At 39.6% G+C, this 22,323-nt stretch overlaps 1 long non-coding RNA gene across 2 annotated transcripts in view; it reads right to left on the bottom strand.

Moving 5' to 3' along the window:
• The window catches only part of LOC309689930, an 86,182-nt gene that overhangs the window by 41,463 nt on the left and 22,396 nt on the right, over window positions 1–22,323 (bottom strand). Inside the window, exon 2 of one of the 2 annotated variants that reach the window (XR_014271561.1) lies at window positions 20,550–20,623. The exons of the other annotated variant lie outside the window; for it this stretch is intronic. This is a non-coding gene — a long non-coding RNA (uncharacterized lncRNA). The remainder of the gene's footprint in view (window positions 1–20,549; window positions 20,624–22,323) is intronic. 2 annotated transcript variants of the gene reach the window in all.

The following is a 22,323-nucleotide window of genomic DNA, read 5'->3' as shown; positions in this document are numbered from 1 at the left end:
TTTTCCGATGAATTAAAGTGTCAGGAGCCACAAATCAGCATCTGGGATAGGTCATGTGGGTACTGGAGGAGGAGTGTGGGCTCAGTGCTCTTTCTTAATGGTTTGTTCCCTGGATGCGTGAAACTGGAGCCTTAAACCCAACCTGTTGTTTCTGAGGCCCCATTTGTACTCCCATCTACCCGTAACACACACGTACCAGCAACCGCACATGCGTGCCAATACTTGCTCGCAGAAAAGCTAAACACACTCCTGCCATCCTTCCCTGAGACAGAGCCTCCACTCCCCCCCCCCCCCCCCCCCCCCCAACACCACACACACAAGCTAAATCCACATCCCCTCTGCGCCCTGGCAGACCGGTAACATTTACTCAGCTAAATGAATTAAGTAATCGCACAATCCCGCAGCCTCTGCATTACAGAGGAATTTCCATATTACAGCATCTGATACTCCCTGTTCACAGCTCTCCTACGCCACTAATGCGAGCCCCCGGCCAGGCGAGCCGTAACTGGATAGCCGATGGGATCCTGCTGCAGCAGATGCAGTGAGGTACAGAGGATGGATGTGTGCGTGTGTGCTAACACAAGAGAAGTGGAAGTGGTGATGGTGGCGGCTATCCAGGCTATCCTGCTTTTTTTATTAGAGCTCATTAGGGCAGCAAATAACTCACTGCTCCTTTTTCATTTAGGCAACAAGCCTCTCAAGGCTGTGGCCTTCTCAGATTTAGAATAACTACACGTATGAGGCATTGTGCTATAATTACTGTGGCTTTGCTTATTTTACAACATCATTAAGATTTTAATCCCTAAAAGAGCACTCCGTGAATTTAGCAGCATTGGATAGTGGATAGTTTTCAAACTTGTATCTTAATTAAGGTTAGCATCAATGCTCAGCTCTCTCTGGAGTGACAAAAGGCTTTATACAACTCTTTTCATATGCGTAACAGTACTGATACCTTATGGAGATGCCTGTGGTTATTATTAGAAATAGTAATAAGATCTTAAAAGTACAAGTCCCGGGTCTCAACACAAATGTTTATAGATCACCAAGGATGTAAAACAAACTCTGAGGAACTACTTGGTCAAGTTTATAGCAGAAGACTACAAACAACTCAAGCTGACGAGATGTGGATTAAGAGGATTTGTTTGATTCTTGCAGGAAGTGGAAAGGACCTGAACACAGGACACCAGAAAAAAAAGTAAAAGTCCAAAAAGTTAACGTTGGAAACCGCAGATACAAACACCAAGACACGAGCAAAGAAATTAACTGGCAACAGCGAGTTGCAAAACAGGTGGTGCATGTAGGGTGGACAGATTAATCAATTAGTGACAGGTGGTGTGAAAAACTGGCCAAGCAAAGAGCAGAAGCTACACTTAAGGTTGTGGTTGAAGCATCCAGTTCAAAATCCTCACAGGAAAAACCAAAAGAGAAAACTGATGAGATTGGTCTGCATAATACTCCTCCTGAAATATTTGCACATTACAACTATAACAACAATAAAGCTCCTGCTGCTGCATTAAGAGTTATTTAAGCGTATTTGCTTTGAAGGAGTGATAATAATTCACAATTATTATGCTTTAGATTCTTAAATCACGTCTTTTTTTTTAAAGATGGATATAATTATGGACAAAGTATTTTCAAAATATAATTATGTGTGTGCAGACAAGTGTTAAAAATAAGATTTATTTTCAGATTATCTAAAAAGCCAGTGAAGAGGAATAAAAAAGTAAAACATTGTGCAGGGGAGTTTTAATCCAAGCAGTTCTTAAATAGCAGCAGCACTGAAAATTAAAAACAAGATGTTATTAATCTCAAAAATTGAATTGTTGAAAACAACTTAGCTCAGAAAAAAACAAAATTACACAAAAATAGGAGCTCATTTAAATTTAAAATTCAAAAAATAAAAAGTTCAGTGAAGCATAATCTAAATATATATTTTAGGGACTTCAGAAGGTAAAATCTAACAAATAAAACCAGATATAGTGGCAGGAGGATTTTTTTTTTTTAACATTTAGTTTTGGTGACTGTCTTTGTCAATTACAACATGTAATTAATCAGAAATATTCCAAAATAGCAACAACGAGGTGCCCACATCCTAAAATGTGGTGCAGATGTCCTGCCATTGTTTTACAGACAGAGCTCATTAGGAAGATCCAGCACATAATTACGCAGCAGCTGCACATGTTCACTAGTTTGTATACTCTCATGCAATAATATAGTGGATGAGTGAGTGAACAAAGCCACACGCAGCCTCTCTCAAATGCAAGTAATAAAAGGAAGTGGTTAATAAAACAACAACAAAAAACCCCAGATTTCATTGCTGCACTTTGTTATAACTGTAAAAAACTACATGATGCCATTAATGACAAAAGAAGATAGTCTGCAATGTTGCCACATACTTTTCCCTCTTCAAACTTTCTAGGACAGGCTGTACTTTTGTGGATTATGCCACCATATGTGGCTTCTCTTTTCCACATTTCAGCATATATATGCATCATTCTCTCTCCACGTGTACGCCATTTGAACTCTGTAACCAGAATTGCAGATTTCACCAGTGACAACTGGTCTGCATTGTATCACATTACATTCTGGGTTTAAACCAGACCAATCACAGTTCAGAATCAAAACGAATTGTCCTCAATGGCTAAATCTCCGCCTATCTCTTCCCATATTCCCCTGCCTGCCCACTATGTGCCTCATGTGGCAGGCTAATTAACCAGTTGGTACACCGGGCAAGGACAGAGGGCCACACACAGCTGTCATGACCTTCTCCAGACACGGGGGTGCTTTGGTGCGGCCGCCCTTGAGCATTTGGACGAGCTCAGAGCGGAGAAATGGGAAATATTGAATCAAAGCCGAGGCTGACTGCTGTTAAAATGTCAAAATGATATCGCTGGCAAACAAAAGCACTTGCATCTGCAGAGAATACGCTTTCTGTTTTTCAGAAACGCCGGGAAGAGAAGGCCATTTCTAAATTCCTCAGTGCCTTCTCATGTATTTCTAGCATCCTTAAAGTTGATATCAACATGTTCAAGCACGCGGGGGACGTAAATATCACCCGACACCTGAACTGTGAAGTGTTTTCTCTAAAAAAAAAAATTTTTTAAAAGGCACCAGCCAGCGTTGCAGTCAGGTGTCTTGAGGCACTGTTCAAGGAGAGAGAGCAAAAAGTCACCCAGTCAGCATTCACTTTTACTCACCCTTTAAATCTCCCTCTTTCCCTCTCCGCTGCTCCTGGAGTCGTGTTTCAGGAGCTCTCTGCGATTGTAATCAAAGGTGCTTTTACATTTCTGGCCTTTTTCAAAGAGGTCCCCTGACACTTTGTACATACACACAACTAAAACAGGAACACAACCAAAGCTCAGCAACATGCCACACCGTCAAACATGGAGTTTCCTTCATTTAAAACGTGCTAAATTGGACACGGCATCACACAGCTCCTCTAGCTATGGATACATTTGGTGATGCCACAGTATTGTATTGCAGCATTAAAGCATGATTAAGTATCAAAGGTATGCGCCATCACACAGAATACTGATACCAATGTTGCAGTATTTCACATTTTTTAAATGTATTAAATGTATTAAGCTACTATCAGTCTAATATTGTAGAAAATGGTTACCATAAGTGGTAACTTTTTCAGCATGGATTATTCATGTTTAAGCAGCTTTCAAGTATTAAATGGTGTAAATGGGATCTAATAATGATTCAACACGTTCACAAAAACTGGATATCTCCGATTTTTCGTTGTTGTTTTTGAATACAAGTGAAAAGTATTTGCCTCTGACATTTATAGCGGAGTAGATGTTTATACCGTGTATTCATGTTAAAAGGGGTGCTACTACATGCAGTGGCTCTTTACATCCACTAGGAGTCAGATTTTCTAATCAAATGTACAAAATCAGAAGGAAGTGATAAAAACAAGCACTGAGCACATCACAGTCTGTCACCATGATGATGATGATGAGTATGACGATGATTACACGCAGGAGGAAGCGGCGTGATGACACAAAACACAGTTTATACTTGCACAGTCAAAGTTTCCACCTAATTAAGTTAATCTTCTCTAATTTCAGCTTTCAGGAATTTAAAGCCGATAACGAGGCAGTGCTCTCACCCTGTGGATCGCTGTTGATGATTCTGTGATACTTAATCATCGCTCGATCAGTGCCTGTCACTGGAAGCTCGACAAACAAAGAGCAGTAAACAAGAAGCTGCTTTCCTGTTTGAGGACAATCATAATCAGTCTGACTGATTAGAAGGAAACAAAACACGCAATGATAGTGCAAAAATACACCTAATACTTATACATACAGTACAAGTACAGTACAAGTATCTGCCCAAGGCCTCTTCATAGCTTTAATGGTGATAAATTCACACTAACTAGCCATTTTATTAGGTACACTTTGCTAGTGCTGACTTGGACAGCCTTTTGCCTTCAGAACTACTCGAGTCAACAAGTTGCTGGAAATGTTCCTCTGAGATTTTGGACCATATTGACATGACAGCATCACATAGTTGTTGCAGATTTGTCGGCTGCACTGTGAGATCTGCTCACTGTGGAGGCCATTTGAGTGCACATAATCTTGAAATTTCCCCTTGTGGGACTAATAAAGGTATCTTAAATCTTAAAAAAATCAATTTTCAAGAAACCAGACTGAGATGATCTAAGCTTTGTGACGCTCATTTGCCACCGAGTGTGCCAAAAAAACATCCCTCTCACCATTACACCAACAGCCCCACCTGAACCCTTGATACAAGGCAGGATGGATTCATGGGTTCATGTCATTTTATGCCAAATACTGACCTTGTCATCCGTATGTCGTGATAGACAACATTTTTCTAAACTTTCATTGTCCATCTTTGGAGAACCAATATAAATTGTAGCTTCAGTTTCCTATTCTCGGTGTGGTCTTCTGCTGCTGTAGCCCACCTTCAGGGTTTATGTGTTGTGCATTCAGAGATGCTCTTCCTCATGCCTTGGTTGTAACAGATGGTAATTTGACTAACTGTTGCCTTCATATCAGCTCAAAGCACTGGCTTTTCCCCTATGACCTCTAACATTAAAAGGCATTTTCACCCAGAGAACTGCTGCTCTCTGAACATTTTTTCAGACCATTCTCTGTAAACCACTGAGTGGGTTTTGTGGTAAAATCCCAGTAGAACAGCAGTTTTTGAAACACTTAGAACAGCCAGCTATAATCAACAACCATGCCACATTTCAAAGTCACTTAAATCATCTTTCTTGCCCATTCTGATGCTAAGCTTGAATGTATGCACACTTGACTATGCCTACATATCTATACGCACTGGATTTCTGCCACATGATTGGTTGATTAGATATTTGCATCAAACCACTAGCTGATGAGGTGTACCTAACAAAGTGGCCAGATTATGCAGTCTCCAGCTAATTTAACCTCACTTTTTATGTCATTCGTTGTGACAACTTTACCCAAACAAGCTTTCAATTTCCTGAATTGAAGGCCACTGAGGCTTACACTAACGTATCTCAGTTTAAATGAATCTGTGTAGGAGCTAAAAATATCAGGTTTAAAAAGAATCTGCACTTAGCTTAAGTATTTATACAAAACAAACAATATCACATAATTTTAAGTGTTTTCTATCATTTATTGAGAGTAACACACAAAGGAAAATTACAGTCATAAGCTTTTTATGCCACATAAACACACAATTGTGCAGATTCCACCTATAACTAGAAAACTGCAGTGTGTTTTATTGCTGTAGAGAAAAGTATGATTTTTAAAAACTATGTATAAATACCTTTTCATATGTTATACCCTATTTTGATTAATTGTTTTTTAAGCAAGATCTATAGCCCCACAGAAGTGATAAATTATGAGTTTGCGTTTGCCATTTTACGTGCGATTGTGAACTTTAAGTGATGTTTTAAAGACACAAAAGTAAAACTGACAGGGAGGTAAAAAGTCACGTCAAATTATTATTCTAACAGATTTGACCTCTAGCACATGTACTCCACATTTATAAACACACAGGCTATTTTCATCTATTGAAGTGAAAGGAAGCGAATAACAGTGCATTAGCACAGACCGCGTTTGCACACACAAAGGTGCTTGGATTATTTTGGCGAGCGGTGAGTTTATTATTTTGTTTTATGGGGCTGGGAGGCGGGGGAGGTTGTTTTGCGGCACTGCCTGTGATACGGCGGCTCTGTTTGTGAGCTTGTGAGAAAGGAAGCACCAGTAAGATCAATACATCCTCTACGCAGATTTCCAGCAGAGTGTGACGTGCGTGTGGGGAAATGAGCTGGGCCGAGGATACTTTGCTTGTTATGGATTTGACATGAACTTGGCCCTCGGCCTCTCAGAATGTGATGAATGTATTATTTAATCTTCCTGTCTTTGTTAACCTCCTTTCGGCCGAAGGCACGGCGATTCTCCCTCAGTGAGGGGATGAAACAACATCTCCAGCATGGCCTTAATAATCATGGTCATAATAATAATAATAATAATAATAATGCCTCCCCACAAACCTTTCCCACCACAGACATGCTAATCGCAGGCTGTATTTTAAGCGCATGTGAGTCAACTGCACGAACACAGTTTTAAATTAACACACGAGGCTTGGTATCAGTGAGAACAGCACTCGAACAGCTGCGTTAATATCATTATTCAGGGTCGAATGAGTTTGTAAAAACAGCATGGAGTTATAAGTCTTGAAATTTTACATTTGGGGAATTTCAGTTTTCTCAAACATGGGGTTAAAACTGGAAAAATAAAGAAAAGTGGAGAAGAAGAAATCATAACAAAGGGAAATACAAACCATCAGATCTCCATCCAAAGCATTTGGGTTGCATTTATTGCTCTTTCAATTTCAATCTTTTTTCTCCTCTTTGTGTTTTTATATTCAGAGTGCATGCCAAGATCCCGGTAGATTACCAGTATTTTATATTATATATTAATCATAATGTATTATGCATATGCCCACACATGTGTTACATTTGTCTTGCTGTGGAAATGAAGTTATTAGAATTGCTTCCAGTTGTAAGTAATCACTGTAAAATCAGAGAAACAGGCAAGAAATGGCTGTGGAGTGTTAGGTGATAGTTAAGTGAGTAAGCGAGGCTCATAATGTGTGGTTTTTGTTTGCAAGTCAAACGCGCATGGAGGCGAGTCTAAACAGAGGCTGTGCAGCTGACAGAAAGGAGAACCCATCACGCCTGTTTTTTGCTTTTTTTTAACTACCAGTGAATTTTCATTGATTGTTTTTTTCCCCTAACATGTTGCCTCTGGGTCAGTGAGGTCAATCTCCCAGCAGCTTCTCTCAATACCCCCCTCTTGCCTAACGACTAAAGGCAACCGAGTTTTCTTTCTTTGAATAGTCTGCCATCATATGGACGTGTCCAGCACACTGTAAAAAAAAACCCTCAAAATATCAAGGCGGCGTGATTGATTCTATGCCTTGTCGACGAAAGAAGAAGAAAACTACAGGATGGAAACGCAATGTTATGTCCTCTATTTATCTCTGTCTCAGCTTTCTGCAGATACAATTACAGCAACACGAAGCACAGGTTAATGTATTTCCATAGCTTAGGGCATTGCCTAACACAGGAAAGGTCCCCAGTTTGCAACCAGGAGGAAACACAAACTCGACCTTGTGCCGGGGGAAGGGCTCGCAGGCTAGTGTACGACCCCCGCTGCTCCGAAGCACAGAGAAATGTGAGGGCTGGGTCAGAAAGTTCATTTGGTGTCTGTGCCAGATCAATCAATGATGTGGCTCCTTCTGCTTTTTTAAATACACTGAAGCTATTATTATTATTATTGTTATTATTAACAAGTGATCAATGTCAAGTTGCCAGAACTCTTGCAGCGCTTAGTAAAATCAACAAAAACAGGCACAAGTTGAGGAAATTCCAAAAGTTATTGAATCATGTTTCTGAACTTTTTCTTTACAGTGAAGTTTGAAAGACTTACCTATTTTCACTTATGTCTAGTGAAGTCCTCATTTTTGTCCAGTCTTGCTCTTCTTTTACTTATACTTGTTGCTTCTTTTTTGTTGTAGATTTTATTCATGTGTTTATTTACAGTTGTCTTGATAAGGAAATGAAGCCAGAAAATGCAAACTTTTTGAAAATGATGTATTCATTGAAACATCTGACAAATCAAAAAAAGATTAATTAAAATACTAATTTGGATATATGGGATCTAGTTTGTATTATATTTGCTACATCTGGCTTGCTTGCAATTTATTGGTTAAGAATGTATTTCGATTTTTCGGAAAGGGGAAAATTCATGCTGATGATGAAAGAAGTCTCAAAAACTTGTGTGTTAAATATGATACAGTTGGTTTTAACGGGTAATTCTTGTTATTTCTTTATCCTATCTTATTCATATTTATTTATATATTTTTTATTGTTATTGTATTTGTTTTGCTGTGCTTTTGTATAAAAAATCATGTTGTTTGTTAATGTGTGTTTTGTAGTTTGTGTTTTTGGAGACCTGGAACATAAAAATATATTTGCCTTAACTAGAACACTTTGGGTCAAGTCCTGTTGTTTCATACAAGCTATTAAAAAATGACTTCATTTTAATCACAACTGTACAAAGGCACACAAAAAGCGTTATTGCATATCTACAATTGGATTATTGACACAGTATCCACATTTCATTTTTAAATGCCTTGTTTATCGTAAATATGTGGTTACTGTGATAACACGAGGACGTAGGCAGACAGAGACACCAGGGTGCATTTGTTTGTGTGTGTGTAAAGGAGGTTTTGTATGTCTGCTAAAAATAAACATCTTGCCAGCAGTCTCAGACAATGACGGGGCAATATTCTTTAGACGTCAGAGATTTTGGACAGGATTCAGACTCAAAGACAAAGAGACAAATTTAGACCTTTGCTTGGTTGCCTGAATGGGAAATAAAGTCTATTTATCACCTTTGGGTCAGAGATATTTTGGTAAACACAGAAAGATACTAAAGGGAGAAGAATCTGTCCTTAGCCCCACCTCAACTATTTGTTTCTGCTGTTTCACCGCACACACGTATACGTGAGGACTGCAAATCAGAACTTTTGCTGTAACACGAAAACAGTTTTTACAATAAAATTATGCTAATTTCAGAAATTATTTTATAAACTGCTCTTGTCTGTAACTAGCTCAATATTCCTACTCATCATTTACGATAAGGGAGATGAAAAAAGAGCTCCACCTAACTATTTATTTATATGAAAGCTGAAACATGCTCTAAAACATTTTGTGGGTTGCAGAATCTTTAATTGGACACATGGATTAAGACGATACTGTTTATTAATCAAAACATGAGCGTAACCTGACAGCATGTCATTGGGGCACAAATGACAAAACTTGTGTGCTTGTGTGCCCCAGCTGCTGCAGAAAGTAAAAATAAAGATAAAACATATTTTAGTGAAGTTCATTAAGAAAAAAAAAGCAAAAATATGCTTTCTATCAAATGTTATCTGGTTCTGAGTGTACTTTGCTGCAGGAAGCCTAACAACCCCATAAACGCAACATAAGCTGTATAAGACATTGTAAAAATGTAATGTAAAATAACTAGTTATTTGCTTCATTGAATATGAGTCAAAAAAACTCGATGTGATCCCAAGGTCCGTTTGCATCACTTAGGCTCAATGCTTTAAAACATAAATGTTAGATTGGACGCTCAATGTGCTGTGCAATGGAGCTTCACAGCGTCTCTGTTACAGCCGCCGTGACCTGAAGCTGTTGAACCGGCTCCGCCACCGGCACAAAGAGCCAAACTCCTTTCACAAAGGGGAGCACATGAGTGAGAAGCAACAAGCTGAGAGAAATTTTCTGCAAATGTTTGCAGCATGGCACTGAAATACTCAGCAGACTTGTGGGCTATTAATGAGCATCTTCGTCACAACTCTTCTCTCAGTAGAGGCAGATGACCTCCTGTCAGCTGTGGCAGCCAATCAAATAAATATAGAGTGTTGGATTATAAACCCAGAGTCCTGCCAGTGGGCAGCCTGTTGCCTGCCCCACTGTCCTCGTCCTCCTCTGGCAGTTTTTCCTTAGTGCCCTTCATCCATTTATCACAATGTTTTTGATTTAAACACATGGCACTTCTAACAAAAATACCAAGTCCTCTCCACCAGCAGGCCGAGCGACCCAGAGCTCTGAGGACGTCACATCACTTCTGATGAGAAAGCCCAACTCCTTCACAAAACACCCAAAACTTGTACACAGTGCCAAGCCACCAAGAAAAAAAAAACCCATATATTTGAAGATTTGCGATCATAAAACCTGTTTTTTTCAGCTCTATTTAAAGATAGGGTTAGGTTTTAAGCCTCCGATGAGAGTAAGATTAGGGTTAGGGTTAGTGTAAGCTTTAAAAACAACTCACAAGGTGAAAATTATAATAAAATCCAGCGTTGCAACTCGGCCAGAAAAGATCAAGCTCCTAAATCTGGATCCTCGCCTCGACAATCAGCTGGGCACAGCTAACCGCAGGCAAGGGCAGTATGAGCCTTGTGGATGTTTGACTGAATGCTTCTTTTGGTCACAGGGAAGACCATGAACAAATCTTCTAGCCACACAGAAAACTTAGACATTCACCCTTCAAAGCTCAACGGGCCATCCAAATAAAAAAGGCATTTGTCGGAGAAAATGAGCTTCATCTACTGGCCTGAATCTGTTCCACACATTTCTGGGAAGGTAGTAAATTTCAATACATGCATCATTTTTTTTCTGGTTCCTTTTGCCCCAAATGATCCATTATATGACAGTGAATCAGGAGCCTGGAGTTGAGTGGTCTCCAAAGCCTCTTCACATGCATACCTCAACAGCACAGGCCCCCCCTCCTGCACAGGATACAGGAGATTTGGATGCGCAGAACTGTGCTCAGCCCCTGATGTCAGAGATGACTCAATCCAGAGGCTTGTAACTCCATAATGCATCTCGGAGATTCCGAATGGAGGTGAACGGGGAGAGAAGGAGTAGAAGGAAGCAGTTTCCATTACTCAATGAACATATTTTCACTATTAGATAAAAGCAGTCTCATGCAGACTTCATAAGGTAGAATACAAAACGGAAGAAGCACCGTGTCTCTGTTACAGACCTCTAAGAGGAGTGTTAAATCTCTTTTGACTCTAAGCCCACTTGAGTTAAACACATCGTCGTGTTTTGTTTTTCGCTCTGTGAGGCTGGCCCTCACTGCGTGGCTCCCCGGGGAGGCTGAGATTAGCTAGAATGTGATGGGATGGTGACAAATATCCAACACTCCCCCATATCAACAATCACAAACGAAACCACAATGGAGGAGAGTTCAGCTCCGATTGGGCCGGAAAACAAAACAAAACAAAAAAAGGAGACGTGGCCAGGAAGCGTGGTATCCATTTCGTGCCCCTGTCTGTTTGCCTACCACCTGTTAGACATGATCATTACCACGGAGCAAGGGCGTAGGGGGCTAAGCTGGCCACATTTATATCAACAAGCTGGGATAAAACTGTCTAATTATCCCCCACGGCCCCTGGCCTGGCCCCCCGACTCTCCTTGCAGAGCTCGTCCCATTTGCCAGCCTGGCCTGCAGCCAAACTCTGCAGGCTGGTATGTGAAAGCACATCCTAATGACAGCTCTCTTTCAATCCCGGGCCTTTGTAATTGCCCTGAGTAGCTTATACACATTATGTGGCACCAGTCCAACAAAATAGTTAAAAGGTCAAGAGGAAAGTTTAGTGGAACAGGTCTATGAAGTTGTCGCTGTGGCTGGTCTGAATAAATGATCACAACCACTGTACGTTTTGAAAGAAAATATATTTGTTGCCCCAAAACTGCATTGTATGTACAGATGGCTTAAACATGGCAGCGGTAACTCTTTCGTGCTGTTTTCAGGCATCTCTTGCATGGAAACAACTGCAATTTCCCATTTTAACAAGCACCATTTTCAAATAACATCTAAGCAAATCCGCCACTTGTGAGCAAATGCTTGAAGTCAAGCTTTGATGATCAGCCGTGACTGAGAGGAAATGTAGACTAAATGTAAGCAATTTGCACCTGTGCAAAGCTGACTATTACCATAACAGTTTTGATGGCTACAGATGGAATGTGGTGGGTGGGAGTGGGGCATCTAGCTCCCCGTGGGAGGTAGCATTAACGTCTTAATTAGGACGCATGGGGGAAGATTAAAAGTGCTCCAAGATGACGAGGGAGGCAGCAATGGGAAACTGGAGCTGATCGTCTTTCCTAGTTCAAGGCTAATTGCTGAAAGGGATCTAACATGGATGTGCAGGGAAACACGGACGGCATGTAATAAGACGATGTGAGCTCATTTCTAAAAGCTGTCTCTGGACCAATTCTGTATGTCTTTGGCGGCTATATTAATAAGACATCGCGAATACAAAAAGGCTGGACAATTCAGTGTCATCGCGATCTAACAAAAGATTAGGTTTTTTTGTGATCTTGTCAAGAATATGAATGCTTTTTAGCAGCTTTTCAAATTTCCTTCAAACCACCGGCGACAGAATTGTCACTCGGCAAAAGCCACCACAGCCGCCTGTGCGCTTGCCTCAAGATCTCTGATAATGTGGCAGCTGTGGCAGATATGATTACCGGCAGAGGCTCGATGCTGGCCTCGTCTCTCCATTTAGTGGCTTAGATAAACTAGCAGTAGAAATCAAACATTGTCAAGCATTTTTATTTCATTACTCGTAATAAGATTCGTTTTCTGCATCGTTAAAATAAATATCTGACCGGGCTTACAGAGAGAGTCTACTTAGAGGTTGAGTCGCTGATGATGAATACCTGATGCATCACATCTCCAGTTTCTTTTTGCATTGTTTTTCAAATCCTTTTCTGGTAATGCTAATGGGAGGCAACGTCAGCAGAGGAAATGACAAATCAAAGTTTAAGAGCAACAGTCACGAAGCGAAATGTTAATGTCTATATTGACTAATTATGGGTGGAAAGTAGTGATGAGTGTGGGTGGCTTCAAGGCTCTTTTGACCACAGCGCATAGTTTTGTGGTGTGCGCATGATAAATATGTAATTTTGAGCAGAGTTTACCCAGTTCAGCTATAACACCAGAAGAGAACGTTACTCACAGCGGGACCCGGCTGTGCTGAACTCATTATTCCAAGATTATTCTTTAAGAAAAGAAAAAAAAATCTGTGAATGTTCGCTGCCACCAGCTAAGCGGTTAACACATTTACCACAGTTCACATGTTTCAGAGTAAGTGGAGGCTTACTTTTAATAAAGGCCAGTTGTAGAGAGTTTCTATGAAATAAAATAACCATCCCTAATTGCCCTATCAAATGATTTCTTTTCACTGACGTCATTTTTAAACATTTCTTCCGGATAAAATCCTTTCGGGCCAAATTTGTGTGAAGTAAGGCGCACTGCTGTTCTAGAGATCATCTGAAATGATTCCCCTGGCAGTGTCCAAACTTTATAGAGTAGTATAAGGCAAGCCTTCCCCAATAAAAATACAGGTGCTTTTCTTCCTTTTCCAAAGACTTTTGCAGATTTCTTACAGCTAAACAGTGATATATCATTTATTTATTCTTGGAATGATCTGAACTAATAGCTGGACAGGCCCGTGTTAGGACTTCAAGTACATTCTTGCTGTTTTTGAGTGATTTGCCAGTGATTTGCATTAAAATGCAAGCTTGTGCATCTATCTGGTTAAAAAAAAAAAGATCCCCAGCTTTGAAGCAGTTGAAAGTGCACGGGGATAAAAACTCTATACAATTTCCATATGAAATAAGAAGACGGGGGTCCACGGGGAGACACTAAATTGAAACTAAGGCTGTGCCTGATAGACCACAGGATGTGCCTGCAAAATTTAGACATATCAAAATGACGAAAAAGTCTGTTAGTGCCCATTCATATATACTGAATGGCTTGTAATGTTCTCAGGCCCTTGGAGGATACTTGCAAGGTTGAGGAAAGACTACAGGAAGAGCAGAATGGTTTTGACATAACTTTATTTTAGTGCGCTACAGGTTTTCTCTCCTCCCTGCAGTTTAATGTTGTATTCCACTGGGTCCCGGAAGGAAGCAGCTCAGTAAATCCCTACTGCTCGACTTAAAAAGGAAATGGTATCTGAAGACAGGTGAAACACTGAAAGATAAATACATCCAGGCCTCTTGCCTGTAGTGTTTCTCTCCAGAGGGTCATCTCCCAGCTACACAATTTAATGGCGGGGGCATTTGGTTTAAATTTAGCCAGAGGGGAAGCCATATACACTTCTGAAAACATAAGTCATTTTGATTAAAAACTTGCATTTAACGTTACAGACCACCGGCTGGTTCTTAGATAAGCCTTTCAGGACAAGGAGGTATCTGGGTTTTTAGGCCAGTTTGCAGAATTTAATTGAGAGAAAGAAACAGTGGACATTGAAACGCACACGCAGGAGATACCCTGGGGGATTTGCGGGGTGGTATGTGGATTAGGAAGTCTTCACTTAGCTGGGTATAAAAAACTGAGCTGATGTGCACCTCTGTAAGGTTTAACATTCTCCCTTTTTTATTTGGAGGAAGGAGGTTGGGGATTGAAAGGTAAACAATGAGAACCTCTGCAGCCGCCTCAGCGGCTCCCATTGCACTTCAAAGGGGTTTCCATATGTTTTCAAGATCTGAACCAAAGTCCGGTATCGCCATTTAAAGCTGTTCAAGGTAGTGTGTCCTCCCTCTTTTTTTAAAGAAGAAGAAGGAAAAAAAATTCCTCACTTTAATACGATTGTCTTGCTACATGCAAAGAGAACGATTTAAAAATATTTGGAAATATAAAAATTAAAAGCTTGTTGGAAAATTATACAGCAACAGTTCTTCCACCATCCTGTACTGCTGTGTTATCTGAGACAGTCATGTTATAGGTCAGAAATCACCATCGGGGTGTGTCTGTTAAGGCGATAAAGCATCCACCATCTGCTGGGCTCCAAGCGCTTGTCATGGTAAGATGAATACTAGAGTAGTAGTGTGTGTAGATAGTATCCACAACATCAGCGAGCAGTTTATGGAGTCATCTACTCAGAGTCCAGCTGACAGAGTAAAAAAGTCAGGAAATAATTTGTCTCAGACAAGCTCAGTTTATCTAACAGGTCGTTTCCATTAAGATGTGTACACTTGCCCCCCAAAAGCTCCTATTTATCCACAGTAGCAACTTAGATGCTTTTGTGAAACTTTTGCCAGTACAGCTGCATGCCAACCAATAAAAATGAGACACACGGTGCGGTCTGTGAGACCGGTGCACGGTTGTATTAATAGAATAGCTGCATTGTCATCTTAACTTTAAGCTGAGTTCATTATTCTTTACTTAAAGGTAATCAGTGGGGCTCCCTGCTCCGTGAATTGCACGACACAATATTTAGATATCTCCTTTAATCATTGCGGTTCATTTATTTTTACCCTATTAAAATAAACATGCTGGAGTATTACCAGCTGGCTAAAAGAAAGTGGAATTAAAAAAAAAAAAACATGCTGCAGTATAAACCCAGAAATGGTGAATTGCTTTGGTATGAGGAATTTCAAAGGGAGTACAATTCTCAGCAAGGAGCTTCAATACATGAGAGAGCAAAGTATCCAGAAGCTCTCTTCAAAGGGAGGTTGCACGGTACATCAGTGATTTTGTAGGGGTCAGTAGATCATGATGGACTCTAAGTTGAGAATTACATTTTGACAATACGCCTTTAACATCCTGGACAAAAGGAGGCCTGCTATAATCTCTGAACAAGATGTAAAACAAATGTGCAGAAAAGCATAAAAAGCACCATGAAACCCGAGTGTTTCAATGTCCAAACATGCCATGACCACGGACCATCTGTTTTTTCCTTGTTAGGGAAGCCAATGGAGAGGTCCACAGTGATGCGTAACCTCAATAAATATCGCAGATCCACAGAGACATCCCCCAATTTGTCCGCTGGTGATTCATCTGGGAACTAATAGTGGAAGACAATAAGCAGTGAGAGGGACCATCTGAAAGACATCAGTAAACATGTGCGTAAATCACACTGACCCAGAGCGATGGTAGGAAAAGGCTCTCTCCACAAAATCATCTTGTGGTTGGATGAGTACAGGGCTAAAAGCAGAACAGCGATGTTAAGGCTATTCCCAGATTCTTGATGTTTTGGCCTGCATGAATTATAAGAGCTTGTCCTTTCAGTGACCTCGCAAGTAATTATGCATGGATTACAACACTGTCAATTCCTACCATTTGAAGCTAAAACTATGTATCTTGTGTAAGCTATATGCTCACCCCCAAATTCACCTGATAGTCACCTGGATGTTAGCTGGGAGTTTGCCTGATTGATGCAATTTTGTCTCTACTCAAAAGTGAATTTAAACAAATTCATTGATTAATGATTTACAGCTTAAATCTACAAAGATGTGTCTTCAAATGTGAACTTAAATATGCTATAATAAAGGATCCTGATGCGAGCCACAGTGCTTCACATTTGACATCAATAACTACAGCTATCATAACTTTTCTGCCCACTGCAGCTTTTCCAGCCAAGACTGAACAGAGCACAAAAGGCCAAATACAGTTCTACTTCTATTTGGGAAAAAAGACAGATGAAGCTAATTTAACAATAAGTACAAAATTCCCTAAAAATAAACTTTGAATGTAAACAATTGTGATGTTGACCAGTTTTTTTTTTTTTGCCATTTAATTTTATTCTTCCTCCCACAGAACCAAAGTGAAGATAAATGTGACCCGACTTGTTGTGCGTTATGTTATGCTGATTAAAACAACCTGTCGGTCTTGCAGCTTAACCAGCCGCACATTAGCTACTTTTCCTCACAAGCTGGCTGTAACTTCAGCTTGATAGCTATGGCCTAAAGACCTGTAGTCGACCATCTGGCGACCATCACTTGGAAGTGAAAAATGTGTATTCACCAACAAGTTTTGAGTGGATGCTGGAGGCTGCTGGAGGCCTACAGACTGGTCAGTGGTTATTCCTGGTCAAGTGGTAGTGAAACTGTGTTTGCCTTGAGCTCTAGTTCCAGTATGCATCATGCTTTTTTTTAACTTCACTACAGCTTGGAGAGTAAATGGCGAGTGTTGCCAGTGTTACCGTCATCTTCCACCCAACCTAAGGGCGACTGCAGCGATCTGCTGGTGACCAAAGTCACCAAGGAGTTTCACATGACTGCCAACTACCTCCAGAATCCACTCGCTTTCCAGTTGGGGGATAAACATTTTTCCCTATTGACCACATACCAGGAGGTGTAACTCGTTAACATTACCTTACTAACTAAGTGGGCCACTCAAACATAACAAATTTTCCCCAAATTTGTTAGCACAGTTCACTGCAGAGCAACAAATTTTTTTGGTTTCAATCAGACAACAAGCAATCACGTGGTTCAAGAAGAACGAGTCCTTCAGTGTTTTTACACAACTGATTCAAAGTTTTTGATCACTGGGAAATGTCCCTGTTTTATAAATAAAAGCAAAATTTTAATTCATTTTAATATTAAAATGATCATAAAATGCTATTTAAAAAAAGTTGGTAGCTGGGCTTCAGCATCCGGTGCCCTACTAAAAGTTAACTATGCAACGCCGCCTCCACAGCACTACATTCACTAGTCAAACAGCAGCATCTGTTAACTTTTTCTCAACACAAGGAAAAGGAACACAAAAGAAAGGAGGCCACACCTTTCAACACCACATTAACTAGACTCCAATAGGCCCAAATTCAACTAACAGTATTAGCACAAGTTTTTATTAGGCTTTATCTGCTAAATAGTTCAATTTCCAAGGAAATAAATAAAACAATATAAAACAAAACAAAATAGAAATCCTCTCCTGAATAGTGAGCAGTGGACTCTTCATATAGCAACCCATTAGTGATCTAATCTTTTGGCATGGTTTCAAAATTAATGTTTTTCATAACAAAGCAATATCTGGCATATAAGAAACAGTAAATTGTGTTTCACTATTAGGTAGTCAATAGTTTTTTTAAATAATGCATTTGTTCCTTTTTAAGTTCTGAGCGTATATCCTGTGACAAAAGAGGTTTTAACAAAGAGGGCCAACCCAACAGATTGACAAATATAACATTACTGGGTGGGTTACTGGGTTCGAGTGCAAACTGGGGAGACCTGCTTAGTCTTGGATGGGACTTTAGGGTTAACGTCCAGCATTAAATTTCAATTTAGTTAGCTAGAATGTTGCTAGCCTTTAAAATGTAATGCTTTTCTTAGGCTAAGTAGCTAGTTAGCCCGGGAGTTCCTTTTGCAGCTTATCTTGGAGCAAGCACGCTATAATCCTTTCCTTAAACATTTGCTGTTGTGTGTGTTTAACTTTAAATGCATTACATCAGATTTAGCTTCCATTGCAGAGTATGGACCCACCAGTTTAATATCCAAATGTCTTCTAAATTGGCTACATGATGATTAGACATTTCCCAGGAAATAGCTAAATAGTATCTAAACTTTAAGGTCCAAATTTGGATTTTAAGAATTAACATTTACACCCAAGTGCATATTTAGGCACACTGCTGTTTTTTTTTTAATTTTTATTTTAAATTTAATACAAGGTTATGGTTAATGTGAATCGGGTTTAATCTGAGTAATTTCCACCTACAGTTAGTCCTTCAGCAGCAGACATTAAAACTCAGCTGTAAACACCCATGCACATGAAAAACATCAAACCCATATATCAACATCCATCTAATCCATATGCAGTGACAATTTTATTGTGCTCATAAAACGCTCTCAACTGCCCTTAAGCACATTGTATTTTCAGACGCTGTTTTAAAAAGGCTTAAATTACACTCAAACAGCATCAAGATGAATGGATTGGCAGCACTAATATGAGAGCATTTTTTGCTGTGCTCTTTTCAAGACAGGGAATTTTCCTCCGCTCGGCCTTGCCAAGAGCAGGAGGGGAAAATCAACTCCATTCAACTATTTGTCAACTCCCTTTAGAAACATTTAATAGTAATAAAATTTATAGCTCCAGTTTCCAAAGGATACTGCCAGTGAAGTTCATCTCTACGAAAGTGGTAGTAAATGCTACCATTGTTTCAAATTTTTGATTTATGGCTCAACCATTTGCTGAGGTTTTAGATATAAATATTGGTGACTCTGGGCAGGGTATGAATATAACGTGTGCATTCATTTATGTATCTATCCGTCTCTTTGCCAGGTTATATGTTCAGCCAATTCCATATTGTCCATCAGGAATAGAAGCTGAGGAGGATGCAGCCTCCTCGCTGTAGGATGAGCAATGACAGTACCAGACACCCTTCAGGAATCTAGTGGAGCTTCCAAAATTGAGTTGCCATATGGCACTGATGCTTAAAAATGGTCTTGAGACAGGTTACAGCATCAACTCATATGTCATGCCTGTCAGCTACATTGACTTGCTGCTAAAACTTTGATAATGAGCTCCATCAACATCGGTTGAATATTAGAAGAGGAACAAAACAATTGAAAGAAGACCAAAGTCATCATTTGGGGGATTTTAGGTTGAGGTGAGTAATTTCATCACTCATACCGTGTGATCTTCCGGGCTCTTTTCTGTGTTATTCCATTACGATATAATTCATAGTCATATTATAAAAATATGTTAGTCATATCATGGATCACAGTTCAAAGTGTAAACCTTTTTACTGAACAGTGTAGAACTGCCCATATTAAGGTTATTAAAACAAGCCATAATGGAGGTGGGTATGAAGGGGAAAGGAAATCATGGTCAGAGTGAGTTATGTATTGTCAAGGAACGGTAAAAGCCAATGATGAATTATTATGTGTTTCGATTTTTTTCTTTTTCCTCTTTTTTCCTCCTGACATGAGGAAGGAAATGCTCTTTGTTTTCTTAAGGATGAGCACTTTTCTTCTTTTCATCCCTTTCAGATCCTCTTGCTGAATCCTCAGGCCATCAAATGGAGGATTTAGAAGGCCTTAGGCGGCAGTTATGGCTCCCTACAGAAGCTTCCTCGTGATGCCGAGTGGCGACTCTTGAAGGTCGGGGGAGGAAAACCAATTTGCAGGGCAAAAAAAAAAAGGTTATTTCAAAAACCCTGGCGAACGACCGCAGCTCACTTTGAAATGGAGCATCAATCAAGCCTCTTGCTCTCTTTGCTGTAATTACTGGGAAATGTTAAATGTTATAAATTTTGGGAAGTTTTGAGCGCTGAAAACATTGAAGGATCAAGACGTTTATTGTACCAGGAGAGAGTGAGTCACCCAGTAAGGTGAATTATTGAGACATGATAAAGTTTGAGTTACTGCTCTTAATAAAGTAGGTTCTTTTTCAAAGTAACTGACAAGCATATAGATTCTACCTTTTTGTTTAGTGTTATTATGTTAAAATTAAAGCAAATACATGCTAGGTCTGCTGCTAGGATGATGTGAGTTTGAGCAGTAAAATCATCCACACCCTCGCACATGTGCAGATTACATTATGCTTCCAGTCCTACCACAGAAAACTCGTGTAATTTATAGGCAAATAAATCTATCCCCTTCCTGACAATTAAACCCTCAACTCTAAAGGGTGGCACAAGAGAGGTCTCATTTCAAAAAAAAAGAAGAAGAAAAGAGAAAGGAAGAAATAGAGTGAGCCTTAGCTCCATCCTAAATCACTCACCACAGCAAAGCTGCATTCTCCGACTTTCCTCCAGAGCTTTTGCTGCTAGTATTGAACACCGAATAATCGCAAGCCTGCATGGAACAAATATGTATATTGCATCAACATTAAAGCATGCATCTGTCACATCCCCAGTGAATGAGGAGGTTATTTGTGAGCCAAGCTGAGATGCTGATGGTGCTCAGCTGACAGGTGGCTGGAGTGATGATGGAGGTGTGGAAGCCACATGCTAAACAGAGCATCGAGACGCTGTTCGCCGAACAGTCTTACTGACTCTGTTTGCATTTGTAGATATAAAACATTTTATAGTGGTGACTTTTTTTTTTTACACAGCCACAAATATGAAGTTGAAATAAACAAACTCAAATACATCAAAGGTAAATGCCTTAAATATTTCTCTTACTGCAGAAAATCTAACCCGGTTAATGTTGTGCCACATTACAAATTAAACTGCAGTTTAAAGTACAGGGATGTTCGTGTCCATTTTTGGCACACAGGGTCAGTTGATTTATTTGACTTCCCAACAGCATGATGTCGATTGTGAAATTCCGTGTGCAGGTTTAGTCATTTCTCAAAAAAAATAAAGGCAACAGCCAGAAAATGTTAATTAAATATGGTCTGTTTTTGACCAGGACGAGGGCTACAAAGGCAGATGGCCATGTTAAATATGGCCAAGCATTCAAAGAAATTGGACAGTGTGTGTGGACCAAGCATCTCTATGCTAAGCTCATTAGCATCGCATAGAAATAAAACTAGCGACAGGTAAATTTCCAGGGTCTGCACAACTGGGACTTTGGCAGTCATTTTCCATCTCCAGCAAACACTCACAACCAGCGTTGGTCAAGTTACTTGAAAAAAGTAATTAGTTACTAATTACTGATTACTTACTCCAAAAAAGTAATCTTGTTACTTTACTGATTACTTATTTTTAAAAGTAATTAGTTACTTAGTTACTTTTAAAAAACATGATACACAACCTGAATATGTATAAAATATGTATAAAAAATAAAAAAGCAATAGACCTTTTAGCCCAATTCTATTTTTTATGCATAATCATTCATATAAAATTGAATCAAATGGAAAGCCTCTTTTTAATAATTGTTTTATTTTATTTTATTTTTTAAATTTTGAGCACATTGCATTAAGCAAAATTAAATTACATAAAAAAGTCTTTGACTTGAAGAAATTGTTTAACCTTTAAACCTATTTTCTGCATATTCCAGCATATAAAATAAAATAATGTTTTGTGTTTATGCTCACTCTTTAAAATAGTTGCAAGTAAAACAGCAAAAAATGAATAAAATCAAAGATTCAGCGGCACTGAGTGCTGCCGCTCTTAAATCTATTTTCACCTGTTTAGCAGGGGTGGTGCGGGTGGAGGTTTGCACGGTACCACAGTGATCATGTCAGTGGGGGGATCCGGAGGTTTCTCTGTGAATTTCACATTCCCGCGGGGGCTTACTAGGTGCCTGCTCAGATTTGCAGATTTGAAGTTAAATTTTTTGCTGTAGAAAGAAGTTTTCTTCCCACGCAGAGTGTACAGCGGATGCTAATGCTTTTGTCACTTTTTACGAACTAAATGTAAGTAAGTACGTCCACGGTTTAAACCCTGCATGGTCGTACTCTTTCCCGCACTCTAATGATGTGCGATACCACTGATTTCCTTTCCGATCCGATACCAAGTAAAATTCAGGGTGGTATCGACGATACTGATCCGATACTGGTACAAAAACTTATTTTATTTATTGTATCTTTTACTGTATCTCAAATTATA

The sequence above is a fragment of the Aulonocara stuartgranti genome (assembly GCF_965226115.1).
Source record: "Aulonocara stuartgranti genome assembly, chromosome: 15".
Classification (NCBI taxonomy): Eukaryota; Metazoa; Chordata; class Actinopteri; order Cichliformes; family Cichlidae; genus Aulonocara; species Aulonocara stuartgranti.
This window is presented reverse-complemented; position numbering and strand designations above follow the sequence as displayed.